The sequence below is a fragment of the Mobula birostris genome, chromosome 6, assembly GCF_030028105.1.
Source record: "Mobula birostris isolate sMobBir1 chromosome 6, sMobBir1.hap1, whole genome shotgun sequence".
Lineage (NCBI taxonomy): Eukaryota > Metazoa > Chordata > Chondrichthyes > Myliobatiformes > Myliobatidae > Mobula > Mobula birostris.
In genome coordinates this window covers 176,150,236-176,177,731 of record NC_092375.1, presented here as the reverse complement: position 1 = coordinate 176,177,731, position 27,496 = coordinate 176,150,236, and the positions used below count along the sequence as shown (strand labels likewise).

Below are 27,496 nucleotides of genomic sequence, written 5' to 3'. Positions count from 1 at the left end.
GCCATATTGAGCAAGCTAGGTTTCTTTCTCTTTGGAATGAAGGAGGTTGAGAGGTGAATTGATATGGATGTATAAGATGATAAGAGGCATCAATAGAGTGACAACCAGTGCCTTTTTTCCCAGGTGGCAATAGCTAATATACGAGGGTATAATTTTGAGGTGATTGGAAGAAAATATATTGGAGATGTTAGAGGCTGTATTTTTACGCAGAGAGTGGTAAGAGAACTGAACACACTGCTGGGGGTGGTAGCAGAGGCAGGAATATTATATCCATTTAAGAGACTCTTAGACAGACACATAGATGAAAGAAAAGTAGAGGGCTATGTGGGAGGGGAGAGTTAGATCAATCTTAAGGTAGGTTCAAAGGTCAGCACAACATGTACTGAAGAGCCTATACTCCACTGTACTGGTCTATGTTCTATAACTTCTATAAATCAGAAGTTTAATGGAATTTGCTCAACCTGCTTGGATGAATACAGCTCTACAGTGGCGAGGAGCCTATGGCACATGTGCCCGAGATGAAATGTGCAAATATTTTGTTGTCACAGGCACACAGTGCTGCCCCTCTATGTTTTTAAACCCCACCCATAATGAAAAGGTACATAATGATTACCTTGGCTGCCAAATGAAGCAGCGAATTTTTTTTCACAACCCGAGAGCAGTGAGAAGATTCTATTAGCTGGTACATTTTCAATCTTCACAGAGCTGGTGTATACATCAGCATTTGTATATTAAGCAGTCACAATAATAATTCTATTTAGAAATTATGTTACTTTCCATTGTCTTTTTAAAAGAATTAATATTAACAATGTACCTATCTAAACTTCTCTTGAAGGTTGAAATCGAAATCAGATCCACCACCTATGCTGGCAGCTTGGTCCACGAATCCCACCACCCTCCAAGTGAAGAAGTTTCCCCTCACATTCCCTGTAAAACTTTCACCTTTCACCCATGACTTCTAGTTGTAGTCTCACTCAAGCTCAGTGGAAAAATCCTAAACCCTATCTACATCCCTCTTAATTTTGTATACATCTATTAAATCTCCAACAATCTTCTACATTCTAGGGATAAAGTTCTCACCTATTCAATCTTTCCTTATCGCTCAGGTCCTCCAGACCCAGCAACCTCCTTGTAAATATTCTCTGTACTCTTTCAATCTTATTGATATCTTTCCTGTAGGAAAATCCTTGCTAACAATTAGCCACGCAAACACGAGGAAATCTGCAGATGCTGGAATTTCAAGCAACACACATAAAAGTTGCCAGTGAATGCAGCAGGCCAGGCAGCATCTATAGGAAGAGGTACAGTCGACGTTTCGGGCGGAGACCTTTCTGGCCTGCTGCGTTTACCAGCAACTTTTATGTGTGTTGCTAACAATTAGCCACTTTGGTCCTTAACTGTTGAGACAAGAAAACATTAAACTGTCAAACTGATAATTGAAAAGAATCAGACAATAAGGGCCCTGAATCCATGTTACACCCTGCATTAATTCTTAGTGTACAGCACTGTACATTGTACAATGATGGCAATAAGCTTGAAAATTTTTATTCTGGTGTTTACAAATTCTATCTGAATTTGCTTCAAGAGTGATGTCACATCTTGGATAGCTATACACACATTGATTTGTGTATGTGCAACTGCTAATATATGGACTGCTAAAAAAGAAAATGCCTCATTATGCTGCACAACCTAATTTTTCTGTTTTGGTTACTTTATTGTGCTGTACTCTCCCTCTCTTTGCTCAAACCTTCTGTAGAAAATACTGCTGTCTGCACTATTTCAGTTGCTTATTAACTCTCACTGAAGTGAAGAGGAAAGTGAATAAAGTTTAATTGCAAAAGTAGAAAATGTTGATACATTTAGAGCAAAACAGACTAACTACTTATATATGTTAAAAATCAGTACCTGTGAGACTTACACTAGGGATGAAATGTCCCTCCCTAGTGAAGGCTTGACTGGTTATTATTGTTCTCTCAGCCTATATCACTGTGATGGCATGGGCTTATATTAATTGGTTCGAAACATCTCTGCAAACCTGCAATTGACACTTTGGATAAATAGCTCCCTCAAAAAAAAATTCATTATAATTAAAGTGCTGACATTAAGGTTCTGAATTGCCTTTTTCAAAAATTTCTGTTCCTATTTGTGGGAGGTTCGATCAATTCCCACACAAATTAGATGAAGCATCATATAAACGTTGAAGTGTAACAGGAAAAAGGTGTTATTTCTTGACTCATCTTCGATAATTAGGTAGCTATTATTTGCAGACTTAAAGTATATTCACTAGCAAGTTCAGAGAATTGAATATGTCCAGGGAAAAATAACACGATTACCCATTACTTCAAGTTTCCTACCCATTACTAGTTGCTTCTTAACTGTGCTCCCCTACTGTGCCAAAAACTCATACTTTGGAAACAGGAGTAAACAGTATAGCCCTTTAAGCTTGCTTCACCATTCCTCAAGTTTGTAGCTGATCTTCTCCTTCATTACCATTTTCTTATCCTGATAATCCCTTAACATCTATAAATCTATTGATCTCTTCAATGTACTCAAAGGTCAAACTTCCACAGCCCTCCAGAGAGTGCCAAAGATTCACCACCCACCCTGTATTCACCATATACTTTTCTGGAGTTATTGGAAACAAGGTTTGGTGCAAGTGGACATTGCCCTCCAGGAAGGTGGGTGACTGATCATAATAATCATATAAGGCAAGTTGTACATGTCTCATTGGATGTAGCATCTCCTTCATTGGTTTACCAGGGTATGAACAAATTACTGTTAAAGCACAGATGAGACTGATTGGCAATCTATGAGACCAGCTTATGATCAGGATCTAGAATCACTATTGCAGAAGACATTGTGTTTTTTTATACTTCACCGTTAAATTTCAGGTAAAGCTCATGCACTTGGTAAAATTTGGTACAGCATTTGCAAAATCTCTTTTGTTTACTTCTGCTGAAAACACCCTACCTGCACCCCTTGGATATTAATGGTCCACTGTGTCTATGGTTGAATCATTCTAATTCCCGGGGTCTACCATCACTAATACACCGAAGTGGGATAAACACATTATGCTCATCACTCGGAAAGCCCAGCAGTGATTGTTCTTCCTACACCAGTTTAAGAAACAAGAGCTCAGATTGCATTCTGATCAATCTGCACTCAGCCATTATTGAGAGTATTGTGACCACCTTTATCACCATTTGGTTTCCCACTGCCTCCTCTCTCTCCAAGTCCAGGTTGCAGAGAGTGGTCCACTCGGCAGAGAAGATCATTGGCTGTCACCTACCAACACTAGAAGACCAGTTCATTGCCAGAGCGAAGAAAAAAAGCAGAAAAAATTACTGTTGATTTTACCCACCCTAGTAGTCACTTATTCACCAAGTTGCCATCAGGAAGATGCTACAAGACCTCTATCACCAGGACTACATGTCCTCTCCGAAGTTTCTTTCCTGCAGCTATCAGCTTCTCAACAAAACTCATTCAGGTGTAATACCTTAGCTGTTAACAGCAGTTAAATGGTCTTTCCTGCTCTGCTTGTTCTGTTGATAATTATTGAGTCTGTTCATATGCTCATATTTATTTAAGTTTAATTATTGACATTTGTGCATGTGACCATCCCTCTAATTGTTGATTGCTCAAGGCTGCTTGCACTGTTGTCTTGTAAATTGTTAGTCGTGAATATATTGTATTAGGTTCTATAGATTTGCTAAGCATGCCCACAGGAAAAAGGATTCTCAGGGTTGTATATGGTGACATGTAAGTACTTTAAACTTTGAACTTTGTTGTCTGCTACGGTGTTTTATGTTTGACACCGAACCACAATTCTGGTATGTTTCATATACTGGCAATGAAATGGTTCTGATTCTGATTATTATTGAATAATACATTTACGTATAGAGGCCCTGTATGCAGTCAAGTGATGACAATCAACACAATTATTGATGTTCTCACAATTTTTTAATTAAGAATATAGTGCATGTGAATGGTGTGGACTTGAGAGTAGGAATGGGTATTATTACCATCAGGGTTCCAGCATTGACCAAGATTTTGTGGCAATCATTGTTCCTCAAGTTCCAATTTTTTTTAGATTATGAGGACACATAGTCCTCTTTTATTGTCATTTAGTAATGCATGCATTAAGAAATGATACAATGTTCCTCCAGTATGATATCACAGAAACACAACACAGACCAAGACTGAAAAACTGACAAAAACCACATAATTATAACATATAGTTACAACAGTGCAAAGCAATACCGTAATTTGATAAAGAACAGACCATGGGCACGGTAAAAAAAAAGTCTCAAAGTCTCTTGAAAGTCCCATCATCTCACGCAGATGGTAGAAGGAAGAAAAACTCCCTGCCATAAACCTCCAGCGCCGCAAACTTGCAGATGCAGCACCCTGGAAGCCCCGGAAGCACCCGACCACAGCCAACTCTTGAGTCCGTCCGAAAACTTCGAGCCTCTGAACAGCCCTCCGACACTGAGCACCAAACACCATCTCTGCCGAGTGCTTGGATCCTGGCCCCAGCCGCCAAGCAATAGGCAAAGCCAGGATTTGGGGCCTTCGCACAGTAGCAGCTGCAGTGAAGTGGGCATTTCAGAAGTTTCTCCAGATGTTCCTCCATGCTTCTCACATCTGCCTCCATCAAATCAGGATTAAAAAATACAGATATCATTCCGGAACGGCCACGTACGCTGCGTCGTGCCACCATCTTCTCCTTTTTTTAATTTTAATTTTTATTTTCTTTTATTTTTCTAGGTACATAGGAAAACCAACCAGCACTTTCCATCTCCCAGGCTGCTTCTTCTGACTGATGATGAATCACCTGTATTTCAAGCCACATGATGTCTCAGCCCTCACCACCTGAGAGTAAAAATTCATCTAGAGTGGCCCTACCAGTTCAAGCAACAATTGACAATTGCCACTTTGGAGTCTCCTACGGTATTGGGAGATCATGGATGCAAATCATTCTTTGTCCATCACCTCAGGCCTGCATTGTGGTAAGTGTACCAAGGCCTGGGTCAGCCAACTCCAAACTGTATGCAGCTTTCTTATCATGCATGTTAGAATTATACCATTGCCATCACCAATCACCTCCATTACAGTCTCCACCACTTCTTCCAATTTCAGTTAGGGCATTGAATCAAACAACGGTGCTCCCAGGATAATAAATTTTCTGTGCTCATAGCTGCTTTCTCAGTCTCCACCATTCCATACTTGGCTGGTGAATGAGAGTTAACTGATTTGGCAGTTGCTACTATAGCAGGAGTAGATTAATCCTGACTATTTATGAGTAAGATAAATCTGGGCAGCTTCTCATGTTGTAGGGCAGATGACAGTGCTGTAACAGTACTGTAAGAACATGAAAGTTGGGGCATCTGCTTCTGAAGCACAATTTTTCACAGTTCCACCTGCATGCTGCTTCCGTAACCTTTCCTGCACCCACTCTCTCAACCATGTCCTGATACCACTTCCAGCAAATTGAGACTGGCTTTTGTGATGGAAGGGAAGGGATCGCAGGAGGAAGCCGAATGGATCATTTCCTCTGCACATTTAGCCGAACGTGCCTGAGACTGTGGAAGTGGCCACCATCTTGACTTTTCAAAGATGAGGAGAGTGAATATTTTGGTTTTTGGGACATGTCTTATGATTCAGTAATAAATGCAGCAAGCACTTCAATATAAAAAAATCATTGGTCACAATTCCACTAAAAACATCCTATGTTATCACACTTACTTAATTACTTCATTAAAATAGGATAACTGCAAATGAAACATGCTAATGTGCTTGAAATAGCAACATTTGAGTCATAGCTCCCAGAAGGGTGTATTGTTTTTGTTCAAGTGCTTAGCCTGAAACTTTATGTTGATGGAGTTTCTATCACAAATTGTGAATAGAAACACACCATGGTAGCACAGTGGTCAGTGCAAGACTATTACATTTTGGGGTGCCAGACTTTGGAGTTCAAGTCTAGCATCATCTATAAGGAGTCTGTCCATGGTTCCCATGGAATGCTTGTGTTTTCCTGGGGCGCTCTAGTTGCCATCCACAGTCCAAAGACAAGCCACGTGGTCATTGTAAATTGTCCCATGATTAGGTTAGGGTTAAATCGGGGTTGTCAGGGGTTGCTTGAAGGGCCAGAAGGGCCTATTCTGCTCTGTTTTGCTAAGTAAAAGTTATTAAATAAGACTAAAGGGAGTAAGCTGTTAGTAGTTTATCCTCATGCTTTTTAAATCTCCATTTATTGCAGACACAAGGGTTCGAAGATATTGAAATCTAGAGCAACAGAAATATTCTGCTGGGTGAGCTCAGTAGGTCAAGCAGAGAACAAGCTAGACGTTGATGGTTGAAGCCAGGTGGATGGGAAAGGTAAAGGGCTGAAGAAGAAGGAAGAAAACCTTAATATATTTTTTCTCCTTGAAATTTCTCCCTCGATCATGAATTCTTCTATTTTAATTCTTCTATTAATTTGAATATAATAACTCCAGGGAAATTTATTCTTTCAGTGATTTACTTCCCAATTTGCTTAATAAGGACTTTTCAATATAACGAGTTACAGAGTGTCCCTGATCTCTTCCTTTACTCAGACATCCTCACACTCCAAACAATGCTAGAATAACGACTAAAGTGACAAGCTTGCTAAAATTCTCTGATCAATTATCTATCACATAATCAGCAAAACATATTCAAAGTTCAAAGTAACTTTTATTATCAAAGTACATAAATGTCACCCTACACAACTTTGAGATTCACTTTCTTCATAGCATACTCAACAAATCTATAGAGTAGTAACTATAACAGGATCAATGAAAGTTCAACCAACGTGCAGAATGCAACAAACTGTACAAATGTAAATATATTTAAACAGCAATAAATAACGAGAACATGAGATAATGAGATAAAGTCCTTAAAGTGTGATCATTGAGTGTAGGAATATTTCAAAGATGGGGAAAGTTTGTATAGTTATCACCTTTTGTTCAACTGTTCTTAAGCCTGTCGTTGTCAGTTCTGAGGCTCTTGTATCCTCTACCTGATGGCAGCAGCAAGAAGAGACCATAACCTGGCTGGTGGGGATCTCTGATGATGGATGCTGCTTTCCTATGATAGTGTGTCATGTAGATGTGCTCAGTAGTTCGGCGAGCTTTACCCTTCTGGGTCAAATCCTCTTTTGTCAATTAGAGCCCAGTGAAGTTCCTACTAACACTGAACTTTAGAAACATGGATATAACATAGTTCATTTGTCATATCATACAAAGCTATATTCAAATGAGATTTTGTTTACATGTAACAATCATTCACAAAATTCAGAATAAGTAAAATTGGATTGGATATTTTTGAAAATGCCATTTTAGAGTTAAAAGTCTGGTTTTGCATATAATTATCTTCCACAAGTACATAAAATAATGACTTTAAGAGTAGAACTGTTGAAAAAAAGTAGTCTAATTGTATATGAGGATCAATAATATGTATTTGTCAATTTTCCTGCTTTCTTTGCAATACAATTAACCTTACCCCTGTGTTCAATCAACCTTTCCATGCATAAACTACCTGTGGCCAAACAACAATCAGGAAATCTCAGCTTTATTTATAAATATTTTAGGCTCTTAGGCAGCTCATGATCATACTTTCACATTTCTAGTAGTAAGAATTGGGTGCCAACTTAACTAATACTTTCCTAACATTAAGGGGGGAGGGAACATCGACTCAGACCATGAGAGGCCTGCGTCGGGCATTTTCATGCCTTACAAGGCACAGATTGGAAGTCTGTGTGGGGTGCCACTCCTCACACAGACAGTAGAGCAATGTGTGATTAAGTGCCTTGCTCAGAGGCACAAACACGCTGCCACAACTGAGGCTCGAACTAGCGACCTTGAGATCACTAGACGAACGCTTTAACTACTTAGCCACATGCCCACTAATGTTAAGAGATAATTAACAGAGGATGAAGCTTAGAGTTCCAGAGTTGTTCTTGAGTATAGGAACATGGGGTTAATTTAAGAAAAGCCATATTCATCTGTCACTGTGAAAAAAACTGGTGTACTTTTGCACTTGGCATTGCAATATAGGGGATTGATGCCACAGATTACTTAAAGTTCACAGTTTTACTTTTAATGACATTGAATTAACTGTACAACTGTGTCCTAATTATCTACTCAATGCAGCAGCCCTTTGATTAAAAAGATTGATACTTGATCTTCCCTTTGTTGTTATTCTTATCTAGCACTGATGTTTATAATAAAGAATTCTTATTTAGTGGTTCAATGGTTCAATTTAATGTCAGAGAATGTACAGAGTCTACAACTTGAAATCCTTACCCTTCACAAACATCCATGAAACCAGGAGAAAAAAACAACTCCAAAAAACAAGAATGAATGACAGAAAGCGTTAGAACCCCAAAGCCATTCTTCCCCCCCCGCCACACATAAGCAGAAGCAAAAGCATCAATCCTCAGCTCTCCCCCCTCCCTGATTAATTGTAAAATCCACTCCTTTAGAGTGATATCGGGAAGGTCATAATTATTACAGATTAAATGCAAGTTTTGCATTAATTTTCAATATATATTCTACTTGTTTGCATGTAGGACATGATTATGGGAAGATAATGATATGGAAAACATTTATATTTTTTGTTGGATGACACATTCCTGCCATATTCTACATGGATTAATTACTGCAATGTTTTCTTTTGTAATGTTGCATTCCCGCTTATTGCTTCTATTAAATACAGCAAGTGATTAGTGCACATTATTTTCATGCAGCAAGCAGATATATCACACTATTGCAAACCAAAAACAACAAGCGAAATTATCTCACTTCCACATGTAACAACCATGACTCAAGCTACCACCATTTTGCTGCTCATATGCTTGTAGTGCCAATTAGCATAGTTACCATGGGAACATTAGTGCAAAGTGATACTCATGTCTAACATGCTGAGCTCTACATTAGTGGGCAATAGACACCATCAGTCTAAAATCTTTCACTAGTTATCTGAGTAATTGACAAAACACAGCAGCATTTCTTCAGGGTAACAATACATCACTTGTAATCTGAATTTTCAGGAAGTAATTGGACTGGCAGTGCTCTTTTTTTTTGCCTGAAATAAAGCACACTGGTGGAATGAAATGCAAAATCTCATGACTCCATTTACACCAGAACTGTGCTGACTGCTGAACTCGAAGCAATAACTTTCCAAGGAATCTTGGCATCGACGTGCAATAATAGCCTTGGAAGTACATTTATTGGAGTCTTAACAGTTGTTTTAGAAATCCACTCCAAAGCCATCATTAACTAGCTGAACTTGATCCTGTGCTTACCCAATTGGACTTTAGTTGTCTAAAATACTGTTAAATAATGACAACTAGAGACACTAACTCAACTATAAATTTGTATTTAACTTTTCTATATTAAAACCTGCAGGAGGTAAGCTGTTATTCCAAGATCTACATTTATTCAAGGAAGATCCTTGGCCCATAACCCACCCAACACCCACCTACAATAGTTTTATTGAGATTACAAGCACAAATCTGAGTGCACCTTGTGCCAATTGTTTCAGAATGCCTATTTTACACTTATTTTCAGCATTACATAAATTGTGAAAGACATTATTTTACTTCTGATAATTTTTCTTATTATATTGATGCCTCTTTTGTGAGCACTCAAAAACTTATTAATGCCCATATACTCAGCAGACAGATTATAGGTTTCCATTTTTTCAAATTCTTTCTTAATTTGGTAATTCAATCATAATGGCAGAACTTGAATCAGGTTTATTATCACTGACATACAGTATGTTGTGAAATTTGCTGTTCTGCAGCAAGTACGGTGCAATACATAAAATACTATAAATTACAGTAAGAAATATATATAAAAATTAGAATACTCGACAGCAAGGTATTTTAATCATGCATAGTACCACGTACATAAACACACCATGCATTGAGTATTTTGGCATATTCTCTATTTGTCAAAAGTTTGCCTTTGAACATTTACATTAATGGTAGAGTGTGTGTGGAAATAGAATACCATGGATATACGTAGCTCAAGCGACGGTACAGGAAGACAAGCTTTAGCTCCTTAGATCTTTAAGACTGCACCTGAACAGAGCTGCAACCTGCGTCCATCGGAGGAAGATTTGGAGACAATGGTACAAAAAGGATAGCAAGAGATAAGTAGCACCAGGAAGAGTAATGAAAGGGGAAAATATCAAGAGATAGTACGAATGGTCAAGGATGAGGTTACCGTTCGTACAGTATATGTAAACACAAGTAGTATGTTAAATAAGGCTGGTACGCTTCAGGTACAATTAACCCTGTAAAATTACATTGTTGATACAATCATAGAAATCTGGTTAGATTTTAGTAGGAAGATTGAAAAGAGGCAATGTGAATAAGAGGACACAATTCTAAACGGGATACCAAAACAAAGAGATCTGGGGTTATATGTGCCTATTTCATTGGAAACAGCACAGTGGGTTAAAGAAGTTGAGAAAAAGACATACTTATTTCTTCTCCTTTTAAGCTGAGGCGTTAGTACAAGGAAGTTAGGATGAACTTTTAAAAACCACCATTCTGGCCACAATTGGAGCAGTTGCGTCCAATTTTGGGAGCAAAGTTTCAAAAACGTAGGAATAAGAGAGGGTCATTCAATTTGCTGAGTTTTTATTATAGGTCTCCCAATAGTCAGGAGGAATTAGAGGAACTGATATATAAGAAAATTGCACGAAAAAAAGCTGTTTAAAAAAAAACAGGGTTATAGTATTGAGGGATTTTAACTTTCCAAGTCTTTATTGTGCTTGTATTAGTGTAAGAGCCTCAAATGGGGTGGAATTGTTTTGTGCGGTCAAGATAGTTTTCTGAGACAGTATGGAGATAATCCTACCAAAGAAAAAGATTTACTTAACATAATCTTAGGAAACAAAAGTAGACAGGTGGTAGAAGTGTCGGCAGTGAAGCACGCTGGGGACAGTGGCCACAATTCTGTAATTTTCAAGGTAGTTACAGCAGGGGATAAGATTAGTTCTCAGGTTAGTGTCCTAAACTGGGACAGGCTGATGTTGATGGTGCCAGAAAGAACAGGGACAAAGTAGATTGGGAGAAGCAGCTTTTAAAAAATCAACACCTGACATGTGTGAGACCTGTAAAAGTGAGTGGGCAAGAGCTCGGGGACAGTATATTCTGGTATTCTGGTGAGGGTGAAAAGAAAAATGGCAGGATTAGGGAACCTTGGTTGACAAAGGTTCTTGAAATGTTAGTCAGGAAGAAAAGGCTGCAATTGGAAATCAAGTGAGTCCTTTGAAGAATATAGAGGTCATAGGAGAGTACTTAAGAAATTATTTTGGAAGGGCTAAAAGAGGCCAAGAAACATCATTGGCAGATAAGATTAAGAAGAATGCCAAATCATTTTATAGTTATACTGTAATTAGGAACAAGACGTTAGCTGAAGAATGACTTGATCCCTTTTGGACCAAAGTATGAACTATGTATGAACCAAGGGATGTAAGTGGGGTCGTAAATGAAAACAAAGGACGTAGAGAAAAGTGAGTTCAGGGAGGGATATACTGATTTTTTTGAACAATGTAAATATTAAGAAGGTTGTGGTGTTAGATACTTAGGAGATCATAGGTATATAACTTACTATGGCTGGCAAAGATTTTCCCAGGCACAGAGATGCCAGACATAATTCTAGCTTCAGACCCCTTCCTTTTCAGTCCTGATGAATTGTCTTGGCCCGAAATATTGACTGTTTATTTCCCTCCACAGATTCTGCCTGTCTTGCTGAGATCCTCCAGCATTTTGGGTGTTTTGTTTGACATTTATCACTGAATGCTGTGGGAAACAATGAAGAAGATTGCTGTGGCACTGATAGAGAATTTTGCAGCTTCATTAACTTCAGGTGAAGTAGCAGAAGGCTCGAAGACAATTAGTGCTGTTCTTTTATTTATGAAGGGCAGCAGGGTTGCATAGAATATACAATATGAAACAGTACAGCAAAGGCACAGGCCTTTTAACTAACAATGTTGTGCTGAATTAATTCAGAATCAGAGTCAGGTACATGTCACTGGCATATGTCATGAAATTTGTTATGCAGCAGCAGTACATTGTCATACTTAATAATAAAAAATTGTAAATTACAGTAAATATATATATTAAAAGTTAAATTAAATTAGTGCAAAAAGAGAGAAAAAAAGAAAAGTAGTGAGGTAATGTCCATAGATTCAACGTCCGTTCAGAAATCTGATGGCAGAGGGAAAGAAGTTGTTCCCGAATCGCTGAGTGTGTGCGTTAAGGTTCCTGTCCGTCGTCCCTAATGGTAGCAATGAGAAGAGCGCACGTCCTGGGTGATGGGAATCCATAACGAAGGACCCTGCCTTTTTGAGGCGTTGCTCCTGGACACTGGAGAGGCCAGTGCCCAAGATGGAGCTGACTGAGTTTACAACTTTCTGCCGCTTATTTCAATCATGTGCAGTGGCAACCCCACCATACTAGAAAGACGGCAATGCAGCCAGTTAGAATGCTCTCCACAGTCTATCTGTAGAAATTTGTAAGTGTCATTGGTGACGTACCAAATCTCCTCAAACTAGTAATGAAATATAGCTGCTGCCGTGCCATTTTTGTAACTGCAATGAAATGTAGGGTCCAAGATAGATCCTCAGAGAAGTTCTCACCCAGGAACTTGAAATTGCTCCCTCTTTAATTATTAAACTAATAGTTGCAAGCTTAACTAAACTCGTCCTTTCCGCCTACATAAATCCATAAATCCGTTACCTGCATATCTATATGCCCATGTTACAGTCTCTGAAACAAAATAAACAAATAAAGGGAGCCTTTTCTGGTTGCTGGCCTGTGAGTAGTGGTATTTCACAGGGGTTTTTGTTGGGACCGCTTCTTTTCATGTTATATGTCAATGATTTGGATAACAAATTTGATGGCTTTGTGACCAAGTTTGGAGACAATACAAAGAGAGGTGCGAGGGCTGGTAGTGACAAAGCAGGGAGACTGCAGAAGGATTTAGACAGATTAGCAGAATTGGCAAAGAAGTGGCAGAAGGAATATACTGTATGCACTTTGATAGAAGGAATAAAGGCATAGACTATTCTTTAAACAGGGGGAAAATTCAAAAATCAAATGTACAAAGGGACTTGGGGGTCCTTGCACAGGATTCCCCAAAGGTTAATTTGCAGGTTAAGTCTGTGGTGAGAAAGGCAAATGCAATATTAACATTCATTTCAAGAGTACTAGAATATAAAAGCGAGGATATAATGCTGAGGCTTTATAAGGCATCTAAGAAAGGATGTGCTGATATTGAAAGTATCTAGAGGAAGTTCATGAGAATAATCCCAGGAATGAAAGGGTTAACATATGAGGAGCTTTTGAAATCTTGGGCCTGTACTTGCTGGAACACACACAGAATGCTAGAGAAACTCAGAAGGCCAGGCAGCATCTATGGAAAAGAGTATACAGTTGATGTTTCGGGCCAAGTCCCTTCATCAGGATTGGAAAAAAATACCAAAGTTCAAAGTAAAATTTATTATCAAAGTACATGTCACCACATACAACTCAGATTATTTTTCTGTTGGCATACTTAACAAATCCATAGAACAGTAACTGTAAACTCTACAGGAACTATAAATTTTAACAAACTGTGCAAATGCAGGATTAAATAAATAGCAATAAATAACAAGCATGAAATATCAAGATAGCAGAGTTCTTGAATAAGTCCTTAAATGAGTGTAGCTGTTTCCTTTTGTTCAAGATCCTGATGGTTGAGAGGTAGTAACTGTCCTTGAACCTGGTGGTGTGCGTCCTGAGGCACCTATACCTTCTACTTGATGGCAGCATGGCCTGGGTGGTGAGGATCTCTGATGACAGATGCTGCTTTTCTACGAGAATGTTTCATGTAGATGGGCTCAATGTTTGGGAGGGTTTTACACGTGAGGTACTGGGCTGAATCCACTACCTTTTGTAGGATTTTCTGCTCAAAGGCTTTGAGGTTCCCATACCAGGACACAATGCAGCCAGTCAGCACACTTCCCACCACACATCTATAGAAGTTTGCCGAGGTTTATGATGACGTGTCGAATCCTTGCAAACTGCTCAGGAAGTAGAGCCACTGTTGTGTTTTCTTCACAGTAGTATTTATATGATGGGTTCAGGACAGGTCCTCTGAAATAGTAACACCCAAGAATTTAAAGTTACTGACCCTCTCCACCTCTGATGATTACTGGCTCATGGATCTCTGGTTTCCCTCTTCTGATATCAACAATCAGTTCCTTGGTCTTATTGACATTGAGTGACAGGTTGTTGTTATTACATGGCTTAGCCAAGTTAGAGCAAGAAGGTGGGGGAGGGGAGGAAGAAGTACGAGGTGGTAGGTGATAGGTGAAACTGGGAGAGGGGGAGAGGTGAAGTAAAGAGCGGAAAGGTTTACGCCATAAATCCTTTATTGAACATGTGTTGGTGTGCTGGCTGTCTGTCATTTCTGATGATGACGTAAAACCTGTGCGGGAGGAGTTCTATAGTGAAAAAGCCATTGCACTGGGGCAATTTCATTCTCTCAGCCTCAAAAACCTTGATCCAATGGTACGAAAAATCATCATGACTGGAGACTCCCTCAGCTGCAGTGGATAGCCACGATGCCTTCTGTACCTTGACATACTCTTCGCTCTCCACAAAGCGTTGCAACACCACACCTTCTTGGCCATTGGATCTTATAGTTGATTTCATCCGCCCAGTCCACCGGAACTGGCTTCGGGTGCTAGAGTAGGCATATTCCAATCTCACCAGGGTTGGAGGTTCCTGGCTACCCTCAGCTGGTTTAACCCGCCTATCGAAGCAGTGTACCAGGGTGTGGCCACTGTCGCAAGCAAATAGGTGAGAGCTGGGTAGCAGGTGGGGACCAAAAGTGGATGAACTGTCCCGGGTGCAGCACGACAAGCCGGCCTCCAGAGCTGCTACCACTCCCTGGACACCCCATACCCCATACTGTGTGCATTATTGGGGTAGCTTTAAGTTGCCCCAGAGCAACCTTTTCAAAGGTGGGGGTGTACATTTTCTGGCCTATGTTTCCTCATTAACCTGTGTTGCAGTTCCCTGGGACACCTGCAATTCCCCTTCCATTGACAGCGCTTGCTGGGGACTGCTTAAAACCAAGGTCACTCCCACTCTCTCTCTTCCATTCTACAGCCAACACTACCACACCACACATCACCTTTTTCCTCTTTACCATAACTTTAATTTAATGAGTATCTATGGTTTGTAATTCCTGCTGTGGCCTGACTCCTTCATATCACTTCCTGAGAGCCGAGGTTGTGACAGCCAAGTTACTGTGTATATTTAACGTGGAGGTTGATAGGTTCCTGATTAGTAAGGGCATCAAGGTTATGGAGAGGAGGCAGGAGAATGGGGTTGAGATGAATAATAAATCAGTTGTGATGGGATGGTGAAGCAGAGTCAATGTGCTGAATGGCCTGATTCTGTTCCGATGTCTGATGGTCTAAGTATCTCGTGTTTGCTTGCACTACCACCCCGGCAGCACATTCCAGACGTTCACCACTTTCTAGATCAAACACTGGTCCCACACATTTCTGAAATTAACATGCTCCCACCTTAGATGCAAGCCATCTAGTGGTGGATATTTCAATCCTGGGAAAAAGACACTGGATTTCCACTCTACCTGTGCACATCATAATCTTAGAAATTCCTATCAGATCTCTCCTCAGCCTCTGCAGCTCAAAGAAAAAAAAGCATTCAAGATTGTCCAACCTCTCCTCATAGCACATGCACTATGTTCGAGACAGCATCTTTGTACAACTCTTCTGCACCCTTTCCAAATCCTTCTTAGGATGAGGCCACCAGGAGTGAATGCAATACTGCAGGTGCAGGACACCCAAAGTTTTATAGAATTCCAACACAACTTTCTGCCTCTTGAGCTCAATGCCTCGACCGACAGACACATGCATGGCCTAGGTTTTACTGCCTTATCAACTTTTGCAGAGCTAAGCCAGTTCATTACAGTCTGTTAAGCCTTACATCAACTGTAGAAAAATTATTGGAGAGAATTGTAAGGGATGGGATTTATATTCATTTGGAAAGACAAGGATTGATTAGGAAGAGTCGGTGTGGCTTTGTGAGAAGGAGATCCTTTCTCACTAACTTGATTGAATTTTTTGAGTGAGTAACCAAGGAGAATGATGACAGTAGAATAGTAGATATTATCTCTATGGACTTCAGTAAAGCATTTGAAGCTATGATTCATTTGAACAATACTATAAAATACCTCCATTGAAATAGTACCCTCTGCATTTGGTTTCAATGGATTAAATGTGATATATTCTGATTTTTTTTTACATCCAGCTTCCATATTTGCTCATTTTATCAGCTTATCTTGTAAAATTATGATAATTTTAAGGAAACCTAATTATACTTACAAACTCCTGGTAATGGTCACAGTATGGAAAGAAGCAATTTGGCCCATTAAATGAACTATGGGCCCTGTGGCATCTGTCCCTTTGTGCAAACCAATGATAAGTCTGCGGGGAGACTATGAGATCATCTGCATCAAAAACAGATCTCAGCACTTAGGCTCTTCAATACCCCGATGCAGAAATCTGGAACACATCAACATGCAGACCAATAACCAGTGTAATCTGGCCCGATGTTACAGTGGGTAATGAAATTACATAGCACACTATAGCACAAATTAGCTCAAATTCACAGGGCTCATTGAAAGTAGTTTTACTCATTAAAGCATAAAAATGGTATTATTAATTGTAATTCCCAACTTGTCCCTCTTTCTGTGACATAACCTGTACAGAATGCATGAATTGTTACCTGAAGCTCATTTATAATTCCAAATAAATCTGGGAGACTATAGTGCTTCTCTTTTGTCAAATTCCTAATAATTAGGTTATTTATTTATAGTTTGGAACATATGAACAATTTCTTCTTGAATCATTTCCTCTAGAAAAATAATTGGACTAACTCCAGATGAAGAGGGGAAGCAAATATCAAAGCTGACAGACTGCAAGAAAGCAAAGCAAAGGGTGTGGGTGTAGCTGTCTGCACACAGAGATTCAAAAGTTAGGCGATGGATTTTGCTTTGGATTTTGACAAAAAGATTGAAAATGTACTTTGAACTTTGAACTTTATTTAGATGCTACCTGACCTGCTGGGTACCTCCAGCATCTTGTGTCTGTTGCTCAAGGCTTCCAGCATCTGCAGAATCTGTTGTGTATATGAAGTTTATATGTTTTCCCTGTGACTGTATGGGTTTGTGCCAGAGCTTCACTTTTCTCCCAGATTCCACTGCTGTACAGGGAGATTAATAGATAAAGTACGCCTTAATGTAAGTATCAAAAAGAGTTACTAGGCATCTGACAGAAGGTTCATTGCTCAAGATTAGAACCATAGAACCAAAGAACACTACAGCACAGAAAACAGGCCATTTGGCCCTTCTAGTCTGTGCCAAAACTTTATTCTGCAAGTCCCACTGACCTGCACCCGGGGTCCATAACCCTCCAGACCTCTCCCATCCATGTATCTATCCAAATTATTATTAAAATTTAAGAGTGAGCCCGCATTTACCACATCAGATGGCAGCTCGTTCCACACTCCCACCACTCTCTGAGTGAAGAAGTTCCCCCTAATGTTCCCCCTAAACGTAGAAATATAGAAACATAGAAAACCTACAGCACAGTACAGGCCCTTCGGCCCACAAAGTTGTGCCGAACATGTCCCTACCTTAGAAATTACTAGGCTTACCTGTAGCCTTCTATTTTTCTAAGCTCCATGTACCTATCCAAAAGTCTCTTAAAAGACCCTATCGTATCCGCCTCCACCACCATTGCCGGCAGCCCATTCCACGCACTCACCACTCTGAGTAAAAAACTTAACCCTGGCATCTCCTCTGTACCTACTCCTCAGCACCTTAAACTTGTGTCCTCTTGTGGCAACCATTTCAGCCCTGGGAAAAAGCCTCTGACTATCCACACGATCAATGCCTCTCGTCATCTTATATACCACTATCAGGTCGCCTCTCATCCTGTGTCGCTCCAAGGAGAAAGGGCCGAGTTCACTCAACCTATTCTCATAAGGCATGCTGCTCAATCCAGGCAACATCCTTGTAAATCTCCTCTGCACCCTTTCTATGGCTTCCACATCCTTCCTGTAGTGAGGCGACCAGAACTGAGCACAGTACTCCAAGTGGGGTCTGACCAGGGTCCTATACAGCTGCAACATTACCTCTCGGCTCCTAAATTCAATTCCACGATTGATGAAGGCCAGTACACCATACGACTTCTTAACCACCCAGTCAACCTGCGCTGATACTTTGAGCATTCTATGGACTCAGACCCCAAGATCCCTCTGATCCTCCACACTGCCAAGAGTCTTATCATTATTACTATATTCTACCATCATATTTGACCTACCAAAATGAACCACTTCACACTTACCTGGTTTGAACTCCATCTGCGACTTCTCAGCCCAGTTCTGCATCCTATCAATGTCCCGCAGTAACCTCTGACAGCTCTCCACACTATCCACAACACCTTCAACCTTTGTGCCCTCAGCAAACTTACTAACCCATCCCTCCACTTCCTCATCCAGGTCATTTATAAAAATAACAAAGAGTAAGGGTCCCAGAACAGATCCCTGAGGCACATCACTGGTGACCGACCTCCATGCAGAATATGACCCAACTACAACCACTCTTTGCCTTCTGTGGGCAAGCCAGTTCTGGATCCACAAAGCAATGTCCCCTTGGATCCCATGCCTCCTATTCTGATAAGGCATGCTCCCCAATCCAGGCAACATCCTTGTAAATCTCCTCTGCACCCTTTCTATGGCTTTCACGTCCTTCCTGTAGTGAGGCGACAAGAACTGAGCACAGTCTCCCCTTTTCCCTTTAACCCTAAAGCCATGTCCTCTCGTATTTATCTCTCCTAATCTAAGTAGAAAGAGCTTACTCATATTTATTCTGTCTATACCCCTCATAATTTTGTAAACCTCTGTCAAATCCCCCCTCATTCTTCTACGCTGCAAGGAATAAAGTCCTAACCTGTTCAATCTTTCCCTGTAACTCAACTCCTGAAGACCCAGAAACATCCTAGTAAATCTTCTCTGCACTCTTTCACCTTACTGATATCCTTCCTCTAGTTAGGTGACCAAAACTGCACACAATACTCCAAATCTGGCCTCATCAATGTCTTATACAACCTCACCATAACATCCCAACTCCTATATGCAATACTTTGATTTATGAATCCCAGGATACCAAAAGCCTTCTTTACAACCCTGTCTACCTGTGACGCCACTTTCAGTTAATTATATATCTGAACTCCCAGATCCCTTTGTTCCACCGCACTCCTCAGTGCCCTACCATTTACTGTGTATTTCCTACCTTGATTTGTCCTTCCAAAATGCCAACACCTCACATTTGTCTGCATTAAATTCCATGTGCCATTTTCTGGCCCATTTTTCCAGTTGGTCCAGATCCCTCTGCAAGCTTTGAAAGCCTTACTCGCTGTCCAGAACACCTCCAATTTTAGTGTCATCAGCAAACTTGCTGATCCGATTTACCACATTATCATCTAGATCATTGACATAGACAACAAACAACAATGGTCCCAGCACAGATCGCTGAGGCACACCACTAGTCACAGGCCTCCAGTCTGAGAAGCAATCATCCACTACCACTCTCTGTCTTCTCCCACACAGCCAATTAGTAGTGTTGTGGATAGTGTAGAAACTGGCAACAGATACAATCAGATATAGATTTGCAGATATGGTCGGAGAAATGGCAGATGGAGTTTAAGTCAGCTAAATGTGAAGTGTTGCTCCTTGGAGGGTCAAATGCAAATGATGAGCAGAGGGGTCTTTGGGTCCAAGTTCATTTCTCCCTGAAAGTTGCTGCACAGGTTGATAGTGGTTAAGAAGGCATAAGGCAAGTTTACCTTTATTCCTTGAAGCACTGTGTTGGAAAGTCAGGAAGTTATGCTGCAGCTTTATAAAACTCCAGTTAGGATGTATCCTGAGTATTGCATGTGGAGGAGGTTTACCAGGATGCTGCCTGAGTGTAGAGGGCCTTTGCTATAATGAAGGGTTGGAGAAACTTGGGTTGTTCTCTGTGGAGCATTGGAGGGTGAGGGTAGATCTGGCAGAGGTTTATAAGATTATGAAAGGCATAGATAGTGTAGCCAGACAATATCCTTTTTTTCCCAGGGTTGAAATATCTAATACCGGAGGATGCACATTTAAGGTGGGAGGGGTTAATTTTATGTGTAGGGCAAGTTCTTTTTACACAGAGTTGTGGGTGCTTGGAATGCACTACCTGGCATGGTGGTAGAGGCAGGTACATTAGGAACTTTTAAAAGACATTTAGATAGGCGCATGAATGAGAGGGAGACCAAAGGATTTGGGCATTGTCTGGGCAGAATAGATTAATTTAGTTGGTTATTGATTACTAATTTAATAGGCTTGGCACTACATTATGGACTGAAGAGCTCATTCTGTGCTGTACTGTTCTGTGTTCTATGTTCATCACTTGTTCAAGTTCTGATATATTCTCTGTTGTGTAACACTGGCCACATGGGTTGCAGCCTCAATATACTTACCCGTAACAAATTCCGGCTTGTCCTTATGTGGTGCTAGCCTATACAGGTAAACAGCATGCAATGTATCTTGTTTTACGGCGGTTGGCCAGCATGCAATGTGATCTCTGAGCCTGTTTTTGAGGGCTGTCCAATCATCCCAGGGATGCTTAATCACGTGGTTTATATCAAGCATGATCTACCTAAATGGTTTAGCAATTTTCAAGCAAGGTCTGCTTATCCTCTGCTAACAAGCTCAGCTGAAAATAACATAAAGGCTGAAGATAAATCAAGTATAGATTTTTGTATTCTCTACACAAATCACTGCTGGTTTAATTTTAAACTACAGAAAGATTAATGTTATACCATCAAAGAAAATATCTTAATCAGGCTTGAGCAGCATTAACGATCACCTCAGAAGGGTTTAAGCTAGTTTGGCAGGTAAAAGGGAACTAGAACACCAGGTAAAAAAGTGGGGGGACAGAAAGGAAGGTAGATGTCAGGGCCAATAAAAACAGGCAGGAGCAAGGTAATAGATATGATGAGAAGGATAGTTTGAAGTGTGTGCATTTTAATGCTCAGTGTAGTATGAGTAAAATTATGAACTTAGAGCATGTGCAACACACACAAAATGCTGGAGTAACTCAGCAGGCCAGGCACCAAATATGGTAAAAAGAACAGTTGACGTTTTGGGCCAGTCCTGCCAAAGGGTCTCGGCCCGAAACATCGACTATACTTTTTTCCAAAGTTGTTACCTGGCCTGTTGAGTTCCTCCATCATTTTGTGTGTGTTGTACATGCTATCCAGCATCTGTAGATTTTCTCTTGTTTGGTATTTAGAGCATGGCTCATTATGTGGAATTATGTTTTAGAGACTTAGTTGAGAGAGGAACAGGAATGGGCGTTTAATGTCCCAGGGTTTCAATGTTTTAGAAAAGATAGGGAGAGGGGTAAAAGAGTTGCACTACTAATTGGGGACAATATCACAGTAGCACTCTGAGGGGACATAATGAAGGGCTCGTCCACAGAATCTGTGTGGCTAGAATTCAAAAATAGGAAGAGTGCCATCGCAATACAGACCCTAAATAGCCGTTGGACACCAGCCTACTCCAACAATGGCCACTCCCACAAAGATCCCACAATGAAACAGGTGCAAAGCAGCTTGTAGCTGCAGGGGAGAGCTGGCAGCAGTCACAATTTATAGACAGCAGTGATAAGATAGTAGTAGAAACCAATGCTAGGTTTTAGCCCCAGAGATCTGAATGCAGACTCACAAAAGGGTTCAATGACCTCACGGAACTGTTCTAAGTGAGTGAATCCATTTCTAAATGTCATGTCTCCTAAATGCACTGTGGTCTCTTGTCTACCTTAAGTCTCACAATATTCCTCCAAATGTAATAAGGCTGAAGATTTCTTGGGTTATTCATTCCGTCAGTAAATTGGCCCCATTATAGGCATATTACCCAGTCACAGGAGGGACAAGGTGGTAGGTACTGCAAGCATAAGCAGTTAACCAGCAGGAAGAAACACAACTGCATCACTGTTATTGCCGTCCATTATAGAAACTGTGGGCATTAGCTGACCTAAAATCACCACAACCTAAGGAAAGGATGCCTCCATTTCAGATTTTGGTCTAGTAGCATGCAAAGCATAAAAAAGAAGGGAAGCTTGGCCGAGGTGCTTAGAAGGAGGTGTTCAGAAAACATAATCTGAGGTCAATACGGCAAGGAGAGCTGCTGTCTCACAGCTCCAATGACCAAGTTAACTCATGACTTTGAAACCCAGGAGACTGCAGATGCTGGAATCTGGAGTAAAAACAATTGCTGGAGAACCCGGCGGGCTGAGGAGATCAGTGGGAGGGGAGGAAAGGAGGAAAGGACATTTCAGATTGAAACCCTGCATCATGGTTATAGAGATTTTTGACCTGAACCATTAACAATCCCTTTCCTCCCACAGATACTGTTCACCCCATTGAGTTCTTCCAGCAGATTGTCAGTCGTTCTCAATCCTGCACTGTGGCCTGTGCAGAGTTTGCCCATTCTGTCTGTGTGTGCTCTGGTTTCTCCCTATATCCCAAATTTCTCTGGGCGGTTAAGATAATTAGTCAATGTAAATTGTCCCATGTGTGTAGGTGATGACGGAATCAAGGGGGTATTGATGGGAATGTAGGGAGAAAAGATGGTATTAGTGTTAATGGGCACTTGGAGGGTCAGCATGAATTAAATGGGTGAATGGTCCTGTTTCTGAATTCATTGATTCAATGCCTCCATGACCCTACTACAGAAAAATAATCCATGTGGTCAGATGCAACTTAAAAGAAGACTTCCTTTCTTGCCACTTAAATACACCCAAACATAAATATGTCAGTTGTGAGAGTAAATGTCAAAAGATAGATATGCAAATATAACTTTCCTCTGTATTATGCAGGTTAATATGTGTACAATAATTTGAACAGATTTCCATGCAAATGTTGCCCAAGTTAAAACAGCAGATATAAATTATTCCCCACCCTGCAAATTATTTGATGTTCAAATTTATAAATTTAGCCAGACACATCATTAAAGTAAGGAAGACAGGGGAGAGCACAGTTCAAATCTACCAGAATACCTTCAAAGTGTAAATATGTAAATGAGGACAGAGTGATTGGAACTTCAAACGTAAAAACCGCTTAATAGCAGTAAGATTGAAAAGATCTCAAAATTACCTCTGCCACCTTCTAAGTATTATATAATTAATAGAGATGTCAGGATTCTAAGACAGTAAGTGGAATGCAATACCAGAAACAAGATTTGCATTGCAAACCTAATTGCAAGTCGTGCATATGTGGCAGTGATTTTTTTTTATTGTATCACAAATGTGAATAAATCTGCTGATGCTGTAAATCAAAAGCAATACACACAAAATGCTAGAGGAACTTAGCAGGCCAGGCAGCATCTATGGAAAAGAGTAAACAGTTGACATTTTGGGCCGAGACCCTTCATCAGGACTGGAAAGGAAGAGGAGCTCCACCCCTTTCCTGTCTTCCATGGCTGCCTACCCCCTCCTATCATATTCCCCCTTCTCTAGCAGTTTATCTTCTTCACGAATCAACTTCCCAGCTCTTTACTTCACTCCCTTCCCCCTCTCCCAGTATCACCTATCACTTACCACCTTGTACTTCTTCCCCCTATCCCCCCACCTTCTTTTCTGACTTCTCCACTTCCTTTGCAATCCTGATGAAGGGTATGGGACTAAAACGTTGACTGTATTATTTTCCTTAGATGCTGCTTGGCCTGATGAGTTCCTTCAGCATTTTACGTGTATTTTTATTGTGATTTTTTTTTGAGCTGTATCAGATCCAAACTAACTATTATTTTGTTCTTTACACTCGTGCATTAAAATGATAACAGGTAATCTTGAATCTTGAAACTTGAATATCCACATAAAAACTACTCTGCTAAATGTGATAGTAACTTTACTAAAAATATCGTATTATTGAAATCTCTCTGATATAATCAACTGTTTTGATGAGAAAAGGGTTCACATTCTAGCTAGTTGTTGCCATAGGCATACATATCCAAGCTATGATTACCTGGAAGTTACCCACACAAAATTCTGAAGGATCTCAACAGGCCAGGGAGCATCTTTGGAAAAGTGTCAACAGCTGATATTTCAAGCCGAACCCTGTATCAGGACAGAAGGAAGGGGGAAGATGCCTGAATAAAAAGGAGGTTAGAGTTTTGCAGCATCAGCTGTACAATACATTACAAACATGCCAAACGTAAGTTAACATAGACTCATATGTCATACATAAACACAGGAGGAAACTGAAAGGCCACCCAGAGTTTGACATGTTACAATTTTAAAACCTGATGTGCACCAGACACCAGTCAAAACTGATTCACCTGAGCATGAATTTGATACAGCTTTTGCATTCTCAGTTTATAAGATTACCAGTAACACAACATTTTGAAAACAGAATAGTGGTTATAGAAAGCTGTAATTAATAGACAATAGACAATAGGTGCAGGAGTAGGCCATTCAGCCCTTGGAGCCAGCACCACCATTCACTGTGATCATGGCTGATCATCCACAATCAGTATCCTTTTCCTGCCTTCTCCCCATATCCCTTCACTCCGCTATCTTTAAGAGCTTTATCTAACTCTTTCTTGAAAGAATCCAGAGAATTGGCCTCCACTGCCTTCTGAGGCAGAGCATTCCACAGAACCACAACCCCCTGTGTGAAAAAGTTTTTCCTCAACTCCGTTCTAAATTGTCTACCCCTTATTCTTAAACTCTGGCCTCTGGTTCTGGACTCCCCCAACATCGGGAACATGTTTCCTGCCTCTAGCATGTCTAATCCCTTAATAATCTTATATGTTTCAATCAGATCCCCTCTCATCCTTTTAAATTCCAGTGTATACAATCCTAGTCGCTCCAATCTTTCAACATATGACAGTCCCGCCATCCCGGGAATTAACCTCGTGAACCTACGCCGCACTCGCTCAATAGCTAGAATGTCCTTCCTCAAATTTGGAGACCAAAACAGTACACAATATTCCAGGTGTGGTCTCACCAGGGCCCTGTACAACTGCAGAAGGACGTCTTTGCTCCTATACTCAATTCCCCTTGTTATGAAGGCCAACATACCATTAGCTTTCTTCACTGCCTGCTGTACCTGCATGCTTACTTTCAGTGACTGATGAACAAAGACACCTAGATCTCGTTGTACTTCCCCTTTTCCTAACTTGACACCATTCAGATAGTAATCTGCCTTCCTGTTCTTTCCACCAAAGTGGATAACCTCACATTTATCCACATTAAACTGCATCTGCCATGCATCTGCCCACTCACTCAACCTGTTCAAGTCACTCTGCATTCTCATAACATCCTCCTCACATTACACACTGCCACCCAGCTTTGTGTCATCTGAAAATTTGCTAATGTTACTTTTAATCCCTTCATCTAACTCATTAATGTATATTGTAAATAGCTGCCGTCCCAGCACCGAGCCTTGCAGTACCCCACTAGTCACTGCCTGCCATTCTAAAAAGGATCCATTAATCACTACTCTTTGTTTCCTGTCTGCCAACCAATTAAGTAACAGACTAGGTCCAGATTAGAGAATAAAATGATTCTCACAGGTCTAACAATACATCTAATTTTCTGTTACAGCATTAGGGTACACAAGAGCATAATTAATGACATTCCTGAATTTAGGATGTCATCACTGCTGCATTCTGTCACAATGAGCGCTGGTAATGACAGGACCCAAGTGCAGAGGAAAGACAGACTCCAATGTAGAGATGGTGACCACAGTTTATTCACTAAAATTCCACCAGAACATCAATGCAGAGCTGAGCGACACCATGAGATGTAACATTCTCAAAACTAGGATCCCACAATTATTGCTCATCAGGCATCTGCTTAAGTAATATAAGTAACACGAAATCCCTGAATCTATCAAAATAAACTTTACAAGTTTAAACAGAAAGCCACAAGAGACTGCATCACAAAGAGCGAGTTGCTCAAGAAAAAACATTAGGAACATTAAATGATTAATAACTCTCACTAAACAACAATTAACCAATTCAGGTCTTTTAAAAACCTTGGAGCCCAACACTCTCTAGCTCCCCACACAAACTTGAAGAGCTCATTCCAACATCCACATCTCTGCTTTTAGGCATGGTCTGCAGTTTCTGGCAGCACAATCCATATCCCTATTTACTAGTAATTAGCCCTCACTATACTTTCCCCTACAACAGTAACATACACATATGTAAAAAACAAAAACAAAAACAATTCAAACATAATAGCGACAGTCAAATTTGAGAGGGTGAAAAAGAAACATAGTCCGAGACAGTGTTCGATGTTTCAGGTTGATTGAAGAATCTAATAGCAGTACGGATGAAGTTGAGATGGGGGTCTTCAGCCTCCTGTGCCTCCTGCTTGATGGCAGCATCAAGAAGAGAGCATGGTGTGGATCCTGATGATGGATGTTGCCTTCCTAAGACAGCGCCTCCTGTAGATGTCTGCAATAATGGGAGGGCTGTATCTGTGATGGAACAAGCTGAGTCCCCACTCACTGTAGCCCCCTGTGCTCCCATGTAATGGACTTTCCACAGCAGGTTGTGATTCAACCAGTAAGCATCTTTTCTACTGTACAACTGTAGTATTTTGAGGGACTAGAGAGTTTTGGACTAAAGATAGAAAACCTATTTTTTCCTGCGGGATATTTACTAATAAATGTGTTTTTGTAGCTTTACAAGTACTTTGTTATTACTAGTTAAAATACAAAATGGTTTGATCAGAACTGACAAAAGTATTCTTGAATAACCCAAAGCAACACACCAAAATTAATAGGTAATAAAAAGAGAAATAAAATTAAATTTTTACCTTCAATGAAGGCAGAATGCATAAATAAAATAAATAGAATAAATGAGTAAAATAAATATATTTTAACACTATACTTTGTGCAGATCTGATGGAGGCTTAGCAAAGGAGCCGGAGGAAGTGATGGAGTTGGAGAGTTATGGTGATTAAAGGGTCTCAAATCAGATGAAGGACTAACTAGTGGGGCTGGAGATCTGGCAAGAAAGAAAAAGACATCAGATGAAGATTTTTGCAGTTATCTTTCCATAAGACCAAACGACACATGAGCAGAATTAATCAATTTAGCTCATTGCGCCTGCCCTGCTATATTTTTCCAGCAATTCTTTTGAATACAGATTTCAATAAAGTTCTTTTAACTTACAATTAATATTTACTTAATCATTTGCTTCTTTAAATGAATGTCATTAAACATGATACCTCTATACACCACATTCTAGTTTGACAGCTCTGAGCCAGTACTTGCTGGCGTTTTGAAGAATAAGAAGAAGAAGAAGAAGAAGAATATCTTTATTGTCATTGTTGTGGAG

General features: G+C 40.3%; 1 long non-coding RNA gene across 1 annotated transcript; it reads left to right on the top strand.

The window, feature by feature from the left end:
* Positions 1–4,786: 4,786 nt before the first annotated feature.
* On the top strand, positions 4,787–27,264 carry LOC140198655 (uncharacterized). The gene is made up of 3 exons (XR_011886234.1): positions 4,787–5,009; positions 6,260–6,378; positions 27,056–27,264. It is a non-coding gene; the product is annotated as an uncharacterized lncRNA (long non-coding RNA).
* Positions 27,265–27,496: the final 232 nt, after the last annotated feature.